Here is a 14,185-nt window from a genome sequence, read left to right on the forward strand (position 1 = left end):
GTTGCCTCTTTAGTGTCACCAACTCATTGCCAAAGTTTTTCAATAGAGTCTTGACTTCATGGAGCTCATTAGAGGATGTGGATGGTTGGCCTGCGGGCGCCATGGGGATAGGGGCCAAGGTGGGTTGTTGAGTAGGAGCTTCTGGGAAGAGAGGCATTGGAGGCCTCGGAGCTATCTTCCTAGCCTGAATCAAACAATTTTCTGCCCTTATGGCTATGTCATATGCACCCGGTAGAGAGGCTCCACCCATTGATTGTATCATGACAGCTATATCGGTGTTGAGAGCTCTAAGATAATACAAGAAGGCATGATTTGGAGATGGCTTCACTAGAGCAGGAATTCTATTCCATGTGTTATGGAATTTGAAATTGAAATCTCCCATGAACTCATGAGGTGCCCTCTTAATTGTAGTCAACTACTCCACAAGTGATAGATGATCACTTTTGTCCTCGAAATGGTTGCACAACATCTCCCCCAATTCATCCCAATTGTGAATGGAGCTAGACGACAACCCCCTATACCACTGCAAAGCTTTTCCTTTCAAAGATGTGGCTAAGAGTCTGATAGCAACATCATCCTGAGTAACATTATGGACGGAGCAAATGTTCGCAATGTCCTGAATGTGCTCAATGGGCGTAGTAGCTATTTCACCAGTGAAGTATGGTATACTCTTTAATGCAGCCACTGACTGGTATATCATTCCATTGAGTTAAAATAAGAGGAGTCCCCCCATTGAAGGTAACAAAAACTTGATATCTGGCCATGTGAAACAATGGTCTATTGATATGAGTGGTGGGAGTCCTAGACAATAATGGTCTTGTAAATGGAGGGGTAGAATGAGACCTGGGAGATGGAGTGTTTACAACCTTGACACCCCTAACTGGTGACAATGAAGGTCTACCTCTCCGCCTTATAGAGCCTGAAGATGAGAGTTCTACAAATTGGAAACTACCTTTAGAAGATACCCTTGTATGAATTCTGGGTATGAAATCTGGAGTTGCAACAAGTCATGAACAAGAGTGGCCTTGTGAGTAGAGACTTCGGAACCTGGGGGCTCTGGGGTTCCGAACTTGGGAACTTCAGAACTTGGGGGTTCCGGAGTTCCAGAATTGATGACTTGGGAACCTGGGGGTTCTGGGGTACCAGAGTTAGGAACTTGGCATGAATAAGAATTGGACTTGTGAGCAGAGTTGCCAAGTGCTTGAGAGATGACTGCCTCTAAAGGCTGAGACACTAAGAACAACACAGAATCCTTAGCATGTGCATTGAAAGTAAGTCCCAATAGGCATGCCAAAAACTGTTGTCACAAAACCTTGCACCCTTGCTGAGCTATCAACTCAACAACCTCGTGAAACATGGAAACAACCCCGAAGTGTGGGACCTTGCACAAGGGGGTTGAATCTCCGGAGAAGGCCGACTTCCTTCTGAATCCAAGTGCAAGTGTTGAACCAACTCAACACTTCAAATCTTACTCTTAAGCCTATCCTAAGAGCTTGTAGAGGAAAAGGGAAGAGAGAAATGCTTAAAATGAAAGGAGGTGATGCACCAAGATAAGAGATGTTTCTTTCCCCACCCAAAATGGCACAAAGAATCAACTGAAACACCCAGGAGATGCACAAACTTCAGCTGCATGAATGACCTCAACGCACGTATGAAGGTTAGAACTTGCTGAATGTCAAGAGGGGAGAAGTTTTCCCACAAGTCACACCCAAAAATAGGTTAACACAGCATATATGTGAAAGAAAGCCACAAACATACACTTATAATGAAGGTAAGAACACATACACAACATTCATAAGTTCAGGTAAGGCAAGAATGATGATTTCAATTCATTCAAAGGCCAATGGCCAAACCTACAGTTGCGGAAATGCAAAAATATACAAGTCTTTAAGAGAAGTGAAAGAGCATAGAATAGCTCAAGCCAGCAGGGAGAGAACCCTTTACAATGAGGCCTAACAGCCTTATATAGAAAATTGGTTGCAAGAGTTGTTGGAGCATTAAAAACCTCGAGTGTTGATCACACCATCTAGAAGTGTTGCAAGTTGGAAGGAAGTTGGGAAGACTTAGGAAGCACAGGTTGCCGGAGCTGGGGGAACTAAGGAAGGAACTCCGGAACCTAACCTTGGGGTTTCGGAGTTCTGGGAAAAGAAGAGAAGGCAAAGGGAAGGAGCTTCGGAACCTCGGGGTTCTGGAGTTCCGGGAAAAGAAGAGAGAAGGCAAAGGGAAGGAACTTCGGAACCTCGGGGTTTCGGAGTTTTGGGAAAAAGAAAAAAAAAAGAGAGAGAGAAGGCAAAGGGAAGGAACTTTGGAACCAGGTTCTGAAGTTTCGGGGAATTGAAAAGAGAGACTTAGCAACCTGGGAACTTTGGGGGTTTGGAGTTCCAGGGTTGAGGACTAAGGAACTTCCTCCAACAAGACAACACTTCACACTTCATAAATCCACTCCTTTTCTCCTTGATCAACTGGGGCAATACCGGTCCATGGATCGTATCTTTGATCGGTTCTCACTGATGGACCAAGGGTGTCATAAAATGACAACAGTCATTGCCAAATCTTACTACACCACCATCATACTTTTCCATACTTACAAATTTACTCTTATCACTTGTTATATGATGAGAGCAACCACTACCAATAACCCATTCATCTTTCTCTTCAATCGTAGTAGCTAAAGCCTTCTCTTCAACAATGCAACTAGTAGAATCAACAGTCACCGGATTATCTTCCTTGATAGCAATGTACACCCTCTCATCTCCTGAATTTCGTCTCTGAGACTAATTATCTATCACACCTTCATCAGCAACAATGTCACACTTTTTCTGATATTTAGACTTATACGGCTTAAATGGTTTTTTAGAAACTCTTTCCGAACACCTTGAGGCAAAATGCCCTATCTTATTGCATGAAAAATATTTAAGAGGCAACTTTCCTTCATACTTACCGACACCTTTAGGCAATCTTCTGGCAATCAAGGCTTCAAGCTCTTCACGCTCTCTTTCATCTTCTTCAAGCTCTCTCATTTCCTTCTCTTATCTGGATACTCTTGTAAAACTTTCTCTCGGATCATATTTCTGCTTCCCGGATAGAGTAGCTTTAAATGTAGATTCAGATTTAGGAGGGGCTTCACCAAATTCGCTCAACTCAAAAGCAGCAAGTTTACCAATCAGCATGTCTCTAGTCACTTTTGTCACAGTCCGTATCTCTTCGATAGCAACAACCTTATGCTTGTAAGTAGGAGGCAAGGATCTCAGCACCTTAGCAACAATCTCAGATTCTTCCAATACTTCACCGACACATCTAATGTTCAACACCGGCTCATTCACTTTCTGCATAAAGGAGGTAATGTTCTTATCTTCACCCATCTTTAGCATTTCATACTTTCCCTTCAAGCTTTGCAACTTGGCAACTTTCACATGGCTATCACCTTCATACAAAGTCTCTAACTTCTTCCATATCTCATGAGCAGTCTGCAGATCTATCACATTAGTCATCTTAGAATCAGACAAGGTACTCAACAATGCTTACTTAGCTCTAATATTGAATTCAACTTCCTTAATCTCATCTGGAGTGGTAGGACCATTCTGAGGAGCATTATACACATTCATAGTAATCTTCCAGTAGTCTTCACCAGTGCATCTCAAATGACATTCCATTCGGTTCTTCCAGAGAGTGTAATTCGTTCCATCAAACTTTGGACTATCCTTCTTAAAAGCAAAGGTTGCCATCTCGGATCTCCTCAAGCGGTCAAGCTTCTTTCGGAGGATCTAGCTCTGATACCAATTGTTGGTAACAATTTTGCAAACTGAGAGAGGGGGGTGAATCAGTTTGCTCACAAACTTAGCACAATTCAAACTTTAAATTCAGATCTGATTATTTGCAATGAAAACATAAACCAACACTACATCAATAACATATAACACCAAGATTTTTGACATGGAAAACCCGGTTAAGGGAAAAACCATGGTGGGAACCTACCCACAATGAGATAATACCTTGTTAGGAGTAAATGTAAATATTACAATGGGGAATGCACATGCATTCAGGCACATTGCCTAGAGCTCACTGCTCAAATACAAGAAGGGCTACAACCTTGACGAAGGTCACACTGCCGTATAGAATTCGGACAACAATCCGGATTGCATGAACTGTGAAAATAGCATCTCCCAATGCCTGATTACAGTTTCGGTTAAGCACATATACTCAAATTCTGCTCTTTCCACTTCTTCACACTCTTTCACACTCTTTTGCACTTCTCCTCTGCTTTTGAAAGATCAATTCAATGTTCGCACACGTAGATGCATCTCACAAATGAATATTACATATATTTATACAAATCATCAACCTATAATTCAAGGTAGGCTAAACCCTCAACACACATTACAAAATAATAACCTCATGCTACAACAATACATGCAGACCAAAACAATGTCGGCTAAGACATAGTCTAGACCCAAATCAATACCGCAAATACGCAACACCTCCAACAATTACGCCTTGATCATTTGCAACATGCTACAATCACCAAGAATGTCGCATAACACAAAGAACACCACCAAACAAAGAAACTGATCAATAACGCGCATAATGATCAATGCAGACCATCAACATGGATAGGACCCGATTTAGAAACATCCTCATGCAATGTGAATCATACCAGAAACAACCGCAACATCACCACTTACTAGAATCTCCATCATCATTATACCGAACCTCAAGATCACAACGCTGAACTGACTGACAAGTTGAAAGATTCACTTGCGGACTTTCAAATCACGAACCATCTGAATTGAGGACACATGAACTTCCCAAACATTCAGCCAAATCCGCAAACCAAGATAATGCAATTTCGGAGCAATGCGGAGTACAAACCAGAATACCGAATAACATGAACAATTGAATATCAATCATAATACCGAATCTCACAAATCGTTCAAATCATCATGTGGATCACTGAAACTTTTGTTGAGTCAAACAAACATGCATATCTCAAAACCCATTAAGCTAAACCAACTCATTTAATCTGACTGCAACATTGGAATACACAGAAGAATATGTTGACATCAATGACAGCACATCATTCCAACAAACTTCTCAACAATATCCAACAAAAGACCACAAAGTGGGTCTATAAGGGACTGCCAAAAGCCAGAAAGGGTGCCAACCCATAGCAAGGACACAAAACGGTGCTCGAAGAAGAGCAACAAACAATGAGTACACAAAAAGAAAACAACCGAAAGAGGGGAAAGAGAGGAAGAGGGGAGAGGGGAGTCCCACCCGTGACAACCCCAACCCCCAACCCCAACTACAAAGTCTGCTCTGCTGAGAAGAACCTCAAAACAGAAGGGTAATCCATAGAGATAGTGGGAGGCCCGAACTGCTTCTGACGCTCCCTAGAGGGGGAGGAGCATCGCTGCTGAAGGGAACACCTCCTGGAGATCACCAACTGATGATGGCTAGAGGGGGAACCAAGCTGGCGCTTGGTGCCACGCGCTGAGTGAGTCCCGGGGAAGGAGGGGATAAGCTGACATGACTGGTAATTCTCTTCAAGATTGAGGATTTTTTAAAATATTTTTGAAGGACAATAATGATTCGATATCATATTTACAAGTAGTTTGGCCACTGACCGTTTTTTCTTATGACCTTATTGATGCACTTGAGTAATTGTTTAAATTGAGCTCATTTTACATTTATTGATGGAATTTGGAATATCACTCGATTTATTGTTGAATATTGAGGTCATTATATTTCTTATTGATGGAATTATTACTTAATTTACTATTGAAATTGAGCTCATTTTTTTTATTGGTGTAATTCAAATATTTCTTCTACTTTAGTGTTATGTTTATCCTCTCTCATGTTATATTTTTTATTCTTTCCAGTTTGGTGGTGACTATACTAGTATGTTTGGTTTTTTGCCACGTATCTTTAATTTAATATTTTGCTATCATGCCTATGAGTGACCTTGGATAGGTTGAATAAGGAATACTTTTTGGAGAACATGGTCGATCTTGATATTCGAGGAACCATTCTATTCAAACATTTTGGGCTCTTGCTACATGCATAACATGAATCATTTAGAAATGATGGTACATATTGTGCATATATCTCAAGTTGTGAGCAATTTTGTGAATTGATGTATACAACGCAATTGATGTAAGGATTAGTTTAAACTTTAAATGGTAACCTCAATCTATTTGACCCTTAGAATGAAAACTAATAAAGGATTTAGTGGGTAGAATATATAAATGGATGTGAATGTATCTTACCGACTATGATTATTCAGATAATATTTTTAGTTTTACTAATGTTATCAAATTTTATTGTAGTTGGACAATTATTCAGAATTTCAGAGCACTAGGTATGTTTGTTATTGTCACCCTGGTTAAGTGATTAGAGGGTAAGATATGATGAAATAAAGTTCAAAAACTAGCTTAGCTCTATATTTGTTGTGATGTTAAATCAAGCTTATATATTTGCAAAGGAAGTGCTTGTTTTGGGCATTGTGAAATTAAGCTGAGTGAAAATCTTAGGATGATTGAATGTATGCTGAGTGAAGTAATTGAGATATGAACACAACTATGCAAGTTGTTGCAATATTAATGGTCAAATCATACGGCATTCCTTTTTGATTGTGGTTGATGCACATTGAATTTGTATACAAGTAGAAACTATTAGTCTCTCTCTAGTCTGTTTAGAGAATGAGGTATATTTTAATAATTTAGTGAGTCATATCTTGAAGAATGGATGTTTTCATACAGCATTCCTTTTTGATTGTGGTTGATCCACATTGAATTTGTATACAAGTAGAAACTGTTAGTCTCTCTCTAGTCTATTTAGAGAATGAGGTATATTTTAATAATTTAATAAGTCATATCTTGAAGAATGGATGTTTTTCTTTGGTTAAAAAATAATCTCTGGTCATAACCTTGTGTTAGTTAATGCTTTAACCTTTGAAAAAGAATTGCAACCTTGTGATTAGGAAACAAAGATGATGTTAGTCAAAGAAGCAGTTGATAAAAGAAAGAGGACCATAACGACTACGAACAACGGGTATGTAGCTTTTGATGTCTTATTTGTAGATAATTCTTTTACACAACAGTGACTTATCTAAAATTTTTACAGGATGAATTTAATAATATCAATTTTAATGGTTATATGGTTATTATTCCTCTGATTTGAATTTTGAGATTATATATTTTTGTGCCACGATAATTGAAGCTAATTATACAACAGAATATATAGATTTATGTCACGTTTCTTTTACTGATGTCATTGCCTTATTCATTTTGGCCTATTCTTTCAACAATATTTACAAATATTAAAAAATAGCTAAATTTGTGTTATCGGACTTCTGTTTGAAAACGAGTGAGCTATATTGTAGACAAACTGGTCTTATATGCTTAGGATTCCTATGAAATACTTTATTTGTTTTATTGCTGGCTCTTTCACTTTCCAAAACATATAGAATATTTAAATTTTACGTAGAAACCTGAAAGTTGTGATATCTTTAGTGCTGTCCTAGTCACTGCAATTGGCAGATTGAAAGCTGTGAATTGATGTGTAAAAATGTAAGTACGCATATTTTAATGGTTAAAATCTTTATTTAAGATTACACTAGACAAACTGGTCTTATATGCTTAGGATTCCTATGAAATACTTTATTTGTTTTATTGCTGGCTCTTTCACTTTCCAAAACATATAGAATATTTAAATTTTATGTAGAAACCTGAAAGTTGTGATATCTTTAGTGCTGTCCTAGTCACTGCAATTGGCAGATTGAAAGCTGTGAATTGATGTGTAAAAATGTAAGTACGCATATTTTAATGGTTAAAATCTTTATTTAAGATTACACTATGATGATTATTGGTACATGTGGTATTTTCACTTTGGAAAGTTTATCAACAAAATGAATTTGAAGGATGACTCTGGAGAGAGTATAGCTGCAGCATTAATGGAGCTTGACCATTGCCTAGGAAATTGGAATCTTTTTGGGAATTCTGAAAATGTTGATGGTCTAGGTAAGGATCATAAGTAAGGAAAAAAAAAAAAAGATACCAAAGATGTATACAAGAAATAAAAATAAAAATAGATACTAAAGATGTATACAAGATACAAATCTAGTAATTTGTTGGATAAAATATCAAATATCATTTCCATGATCTTGCGTTTTCTAATGCATTTCTCAAATTTAGAATTTTGAATAATAGAATTATCAATCTGTCAGTTGTTTTGGTGATTGATTTATAAGTTATTGAGCCAATATCCCTTATCTATGTATGGTTATTATTTAAGAATTCATAATTTGATTGTCGTTTATATTATTGTTTGAATAGATATTAGGTGAGTGATTTGCTGAATTGGTTTATAGTCTATTGAGGTTGAATGTATGAAATAAGAAAAAATGATAGGAGATTGTTACTAATCACCTAGATTGGTAGTTGAACCTCTTTGTGTCATGCTTTTGAAAATAAAATTTCAGTTCTTTTCTGACGATTTATTTATATTAATTGTCTTTTAATGATTTATTAATATTTGATAGTGCAAGGTACCTACTTATTCGGAGGCTACCTTACAATGTTATATATACATTTAATCACACCAAATAGCCACGGATTTTATATTTTTGCATGGTTTATTAAAAGTTTATTTTGAAATTGCCTTCTTGCCTTTTAGGGTTTCATTTGAATGGTTCTTAGATTTTAGTGACTCTAGGTGAATTCGATTTATACTTCATTGGGATTGGAATTGTTAGATAAGATTCAAATACAAGATGCTGCCATATAACTACGGAACTAAACGCCCCTAATAGTTGCTGAACGTTTGGTTCAATTCTTTTGAGTTTCTTTATCATTCTTTGTGATCGGGACCCAGTCAATTTTGCATCTAAATTATTAAGGTTGTTGATTTGTGGGCAGTAATACTTGCACCATTAGAGGTTGTGTTTAAGTATCAAAATCTAATATTATAGATAGGAGCACCCCTAAAATAAATTGCTATGGGAGTAGATATGAGAAATAAAAATTCAACTAGAACACTAAGGTTCCTCAATGATTCTACTCAAAATATGTATAGCCAAGGGAGGAATATCTAGATTTCTATTCTACTCTTGATATAGGCCTCAATTCTTGTTATGGGATTAGTAAAGGAAATAACAGTACTTGATAAAGACACCTTATATAAATAAATTGATATGGTTATACATTTTATGAGTAAATAGGCATTTTTCTTCTGTTCTTGTAATGATTTGGATATCTAAATGTATTGAACAGATCATCATTGATCGAGTTTTGTTGTATAATGTTGTTATTACTTGATTAGCTTTGAAAAATTGCTTTGTTCTATTAGGTTTATCTTATCTTCTTGATTTTGTGATAAAAATTTAGATTACAAAAAATATTTTACTTTAGTGAAAACCTTTAAGTGTTGGGCATTACTTGCCTATACACAAAACCAATATCTGAGTGAATATGAACCACTAAACTGGGTTTGAGGTAAACAATAAAATATTTTCATTCAAGTTAAACATTAAACACCTCAGCGAAGTGTGTTTATAAAGTAGATTTGTAATTTTATGTCCATCCCTATTCCACTTGAGTGGGTTGCAACCGTTGAAGAACTGTCTGGGGAAACTGGATGCTAGAAAGGGTTGCGTACACACTCATGTAGTTTCATAAAACATAGATTACAAATCAGAACTACATGTTCATCACACATCGAATACTTTAAAGTATCTTGATCTCGTGAATGCAGGGTATGTAGGCAGTCTGGAAGATGAAGGATGTATTCAGTGCTTAGGTGCTTAGGATATAGGGTGATTGAATGAGATTTATAAATTGCAAAGTAATAAGAGGACTTTGATACTCAATATTGGTCTCTACTTGGCCAGATTGCTTGAAACTCGAGGGAGAGTGTAGACCTTTTGTTAATTAACCTTATGTGGAACTTAGGGAAATCCTCGATACAATATGTGGGTGTATTTTGTCATTTCCTGTTGGTGACTTAGGACACGAATTGGTGCCGATGAGTCTAAAGTCTCTGGTCAGAGCAATTTGTTAATACCTGTCCTAACTCATATCTCTATTGTAAATTCCTATCCAACGATGTATGGTTCGTTTGACCACTTAAATGCCAAAGGACAAAAAAGCCCATATTGGTTAAATTTTATTATATTCCATATTGGACACGCTAGCCCGAATTGCCTATTTCTATTCTTGAGTACTTGTCTCTATTGTCAAAATTTTCGAAGACCTACCTGGGTCATGAAATGGGGTATTAGAGATTTTGGTTATGACACTAGGCTTGAAAGCCTACTGCAAACTATGCATAATTTGATGGAAATCTTGACAAAAGTAAAAGGTAAGTGATTTTGAAATTTTATTATCAGAGGCAACTCTGTCTAGAATAATTTTGGTACATAAAAGTTTATCAATTAGAGACATGTATTGTTTAAGTGCGATAAAAGGCTCATTTGTGCTTTGAATCTGCATGTGCTCTCTAGCTCACTATGGATTTTTAAATCCAAAGGTGGTGAAGTAGCTTACTTCCTTATTCATAACAAGAATCATTCACATGGGGCATGATAGGTATTCTTTTGGAGTTTGGTAATTCTCTCGAAGTTTGAGGAATGTTTTTTATATTTTTGAAGGACAATATTGGTTTGATATCTTATTTACAAGTAGTTTTGCCACGAACCTATTTTTCTTTTGACCTTATGGATGCACTTGATTTATTGGTTAAATTAAGCTCATTTTACTTTTACTGATGGAGTTGGAATATCACTCGATTTATTGTTGACCATTGAGTTCATTATATTTTTTATTGATGCAATATCGCTTACTTTATTGTTGAAATTGAGCTCACTTTTTTTATTGGTGGAATTGGAATATTTCTTCTGCTTTAGTATTATCTTTATCCTCTTTCAAGTTATATTTTTATTCTTTCCATTTTGGTGGTGGCTATACTAGTGTGTTTGGTTTTTTGCCACATATCTTGAATTTTTTATTTTTTCTATGATGCCTATGGGGGACCTTGGATAGATTGAATAAGGGAATAAATTGCGGAGAACATGCTCGATCTTGATATTCGAGGAACCATTCTGCTTAAACATTTTGGGCTGTTGCTAAATGCATAGCATGAATCATTTAGAAATGATAGGAGATATTGTGCATATATCTTTTGTTGTGACCAATTTTGTAAAATGATGTATACAACGTAATTTATGTAAGGATGAGTTTAAATGGTAATCTCAATCTATCTGACCCTTAGAATGAAAACTAATAAAGGATTTAGCAGGTAGAATATTTAAATAGATGTGAATGCACCGTACCAACTATGATTATTCAGATCATATATTTATTTTTACTAATCTTCTAACTTTAAGAGGAAGAATTATGATATCATGTTTAGAAATATGGGTCACCTCATGAAAGAAGCATATGGGCACATTTGAAGTTGTTAAGATCGTGACCAAAATTTATAGTAGTTGGACAAAGATTTAGAGCACCTGGTATGTTTTGAAGTTATTCTCACCCTAGTTAAGTGATTAGAATGTAGGATATGATGAAATCAGGTTCAAAAACTAGTGTAGCTCTATATTTTTGTTGTGATGTTAAATCAAGCTTATACATTTCCAATAAAAGTGCTTGTTCTTGGCACTGTGAAATTAAGCTGAGTGAAATTCTTAGGATGAATTAATTTATGCTGAGTGAAGTAATTGAGATATGAATATAACTGTGCAAGTTGCTGAAATATTAATTGTTAAATCATACAACATTACTTTTTGATAGTGGTTGATGCGCATTGAATTTGTATACATGTTGAAACTGGTAGTCTCTCTTGTCAGTTTAGAGAATGAGGTATAATTAAATAATTTAGTGAGTCATATCTTGAAGAATGGATGTTTTTCGTTGGTTCAAAAATAATAATATTGTTGACATGTCTAAAGTTGCGGAACTACGACTTCATCCGGCCAACACAGAATAGAAAAACTAAGAATCCTATCCTCTCTTGAGATAAGGAAATCCCTAATGCTGTGTGAATTTGATCAATGGGGATGACCTCAATGTTTTGGTTGTCAGGTCTTGACTGCAGGATAGCTTAGTAGTTAGATGTGTTTTGCTGAAAACACAAAGGGGACTTATGGTTAGGTGGAATTGGTTTCGAATGGGTTCCCTAAAGCATAACAGTCCTATATCATCTGATTTTGCCTCTGATTGATGCTGTTTCAGCTTGATTGGAGGGTTTCTCTAATGAAAAGAAAAAAAAAAAGGAGAGAGGGAGAAAGAGTGAATAAGAACAACTAACTAATTCTAACTAAGACAATATATTTCAACACAGAGACAAAAATCTCAAAATAACTAGAAATTACTTCGCCAGCTAATTAGCACAACTAGGTAAAAACCAGTGCAATCATCTAAGGATTTCGAATTTTCAAGTTTATCAGATATGAACGATAGATTCTTACACCTATTTATCCAAATCTAATAACCGAACTTAGCATAAAAGGGGGTTCAGACTAACCATGCAGAGGAAACAATAATCAACTATCTCCTAATGGTATGAAACGAGACTTTCTATCAAATATATGCATAAATAACTGTCTGAAATTAAATACAATTACAGAAATATGAAATAAATGGAGAAGAGGACCATGCACTCACAGTAGAACAAACACAGTTTTAACTTCCATTAAATCCTGTATATATTTCGCCAGAGTTTCTACAACAATCTTTTTTTTCTCTATTACAAAGAGGAACTAATTCCTTTATATAGATTTCCAAAAACAGATGAATGGCCAAGATTTAAACTTAAATAAGTGGGCCAGATTCATCCTATATCAAAACTGCCCATACCCATAAATGAGAGGCAAAATATCAACAAGAAGCTACCAAAAAGCTACTCCAAAAAGTGAAAAACATGAGGGATCTTGGTGGAAAGATCCTCCGATCAATGATTTTGGGCTGGAAAAATAGTTTGTCCGATGATAGAGTGCAACCAGATTGGGAGGATAGATTGAGAATTGATAAAGTCGCACTCTATGGAGGACCTAGAGTTTGCCAGTGGATTGCATACGGACATTTTATGTTTTGAAGCTCATCGGTCCGACTGGAAGGATGGGTTAAAGCATGTGGATCGCCACTTGGAGGGTATGCAATATAAAATACGCCATCCTCCTATGCCTCCAAGCATGGTGTTGTTCTAGCTATGCATCAGATTTCAAGACTATGTTCGGGCAGAACATGCGGCAGGTCGGGACCTCTGGAAGGAGTATTTGCACGGCAAGGATGAATTTCTGGAAAAAGGATTTATAGCAGAAAAGGAGAAAGTGCTTTCATAAAGTGCAAGTTTCTTGTAAAATCTTAAAAAGCATTTTTTAGACATAAAGTTCATTTCTAACTGCCAAAACAGTTGTAAATCTTGAGCTTCGTGCATGTGCACTTTTTGGAGCAACTTTTTGGTAGTTATTAATTACCTTTTTTGGGTAGTTATTATTTCTCCTTTTGGTGGTTCTTGATATTTTGCCTCCCATTTATGGGCATTGGTACTATGTTGTATTGATGAATCTGGGCCACTTGTTTTTTTAATCTTGGCTATTCATCTAAGTTTTGAAACTCTATTTAAAGGGGTTGGTTTTCCCTTATTTTTGTAAGAAGTCTAAGATTGTTGCTGAAACTGGCAAAATTCATGCAAAATTAATGGAAATTAAAGCTGTCTTATTTCATTGTGAGTGCATGGTCTCCTTCTTCACCATTTAATATTCTTGTTATGTATTTTGCTTTTAGATAGTATTTTTGGGTATAAGAAACCTTGGTGTTCATACCATTAAGGATTGGCTGATTGCCATTCCCCCTGCATGGTTAGTCTGAACCCATTTATGTGCTTAGTTCGGTTGTTAAACATCAAATGAATGGATGTCAAATTCTATATTTGTGTTTAGTAGTATGAAAATCCAACTCCCTTCAAAGATTGCACTAGATTTTACAACATTGTGCTTTATTAGTTGATAATGTTAAATCTGGTTTTTTTTTAGGTTTCCGTCTATCTTCTTGAATATGCTATCTTAGATAGATTAATTAGATATTTTCTCTCTTTTCCCTTCCTTTTTTGCTTTTTTTTATCAAAGAAACTATAAAGTCAAGCTGAAGTAGTATTAATCAGAAGCAAAATCAGATGATATAGGACTGTT

The sequence above is a fragment of the Cryptomeria japonica genome, chromosome 3 (genome assembly GCF_030272615.1).
Source record: "Cryptomeria japonica chromosome 3, Sugi_1.0, whole genome shotgun sequence".
Taxonomy (NCBI): Eukaryota; Viridiplantae; Streptophyta; class Pinopsida; order Cupressales; family Cupressaceae; genus Cryptomeria; species Cryptomeria japonica.